We start from the raw sequence: 1,754 nt of genomic DNA, 5'->3' as shown, positions 1-1,754 counted from the left end.
TCAAAAAAGTGACAGCAAAGTACTAACCAGTGTAGGGACCCTTCTAAGTTCAGGGTCCTTAACAACCTCATAGCTGGCACATCAATGGACCTGAACCCGTACACTCTTAATTGCAACGTGAGTTCATAGTCCTTGTACTACCATTCCTTCCTCACTTGCTGGATACAAAAATCATGTCAGGAAGAGGTATAAATAAAAACATAAAAGCCATGTATTTAATATGAAACAGCTACCTGTTAGCCTTAAACTAACTGGAGTGAGTAATCACCAACTTCTGCATAATTGTATGAGATAGAAATACAGTTCTACCTTATATAAGCTATTGTAATGTTTGGTTCTGTTGCTGTGGTACATTGTCAGATGCCAAATGTTACATACATTTTCAATAGGCCATCGTATAAATTTGACTCTGTGTTATTTAGTGCCCATACAATTGAATTTTTTTTATTATTCTTAATTTATACAGATATAATTAAAATGGAGTAGGTAATCTCGTGTAGAAAGTTATTTTCGTGGTACTACACTGCCTTTAATATGATCAAGTTTATGCTTACTGTACCCTGCTTTATGAAGATCTATTTCTCTGATATTTTGTTTCATTTAAAGATACACAATTTCCTTAATGTTGATGTCAGTTATGCCAAACTATTGATACATATAACATTTACCTACTGTATACACTTCAGCTGACTTCATGACACTCATCATCATCAACATCAGAGATCATGCTGAACACATGGTATATTCCAGGCAGGAAAGAAAAACATGGGTGTGAGTATGATATAACACATCACCCGGCTGAAGACAGTAAAGTAAAAATCTGATTTAGTTCTTTCCTGTCTCCTCGTATAGACGGATGATTGTGTTGCAGGACTTTTCCTTAGCTCAACTAAAGATGGTATTCTTGTCTGTCCCACGGCCACAAAAATTTAGGGTCGCTGATGGTTTAAAAGGCGAATAACGCAAGGTTTTTTCGGTGAAAAGCGGGGAAATGAGGAAAGACGGAGCATTCTGCAGGCCGGAATCTCCTGCTAGAGCACTTCCGGTCGGCGTTGCAATCCCGTGTTCCACGCCGGAAGAAGAGGGGCCGGGGTCCTTTCCGCTGCAAGTGTGGTGAACTTCGGGGGCTCCTCCTCAGTGGGCAGGCTGGTTGGAGGTTCTCCGGGCACCCTTGGCACCTGGCTGCCTCATTCCACACTGTAATGGAGTGCATCTGACTGCCGTGGGAAGAAGGGTAAGGACGAAGACCCATCTTAACTGCTTCCTGCTAAAAGGGCGCTGTTTTGGGAAGCGGCAGCCAGAGCTCCCTCCGAGGCCCCTGAGGGCTCCCGCAGAAGGGGCCATCCTCAGAGGCTCCGGTTCTGGGACTGTTTGGAGTCTGAGGTCCTCAAGTGACGAACAAACAAGCCAGGTTATTAGAAAACATGTATCAAAAACAAGGAAGCGACTAAGAGCAGCTCAGAAATTCTGAGGCCTTTTACCAGCTTGCGCAGGGAGAGGGAGGGCAAAAGCCTGACTGGTAAAGGAAACCTTTCCCGTTTTGCTGACTTGTTGGGCGTCTGGGTTCCTGTCCACTGAGCATAACTCAGCCCACCAGTTTAACGTTTGCAAAATTAACTCTTTCCAGTTTGGAGTTTGCATCTGAGTGGAGTATCCCATAGTACGGAGACACAGTCACCTATCCATGTAGACAGAACTGAGGAGGAGAAAGGAAAGAACAAGGCATTATTTCAAAGGATTCTCAGGGATTCAGG

The sequence above is a fragment of the Aotus nancymaae genome, unplaced genomic scaffold, assembly GCF_030222135.1.
Source record: "Aotus nancymaae isolate 86718 unplaced genomic scaffold, 86718_ANA_hifiasm-v0.15.2.pri h1tg000108l, whole genome shotgun sequence".
Classification (NCBI taxonomy): domain Eukaryota; kingdom Metazoa; phylum Chordata; class Mammalia; order Primates; family Aotidae; genus Aotus; species Aotus nancymaae.
Note: the sequence above shows the minus strand (reverse complement) of the source record.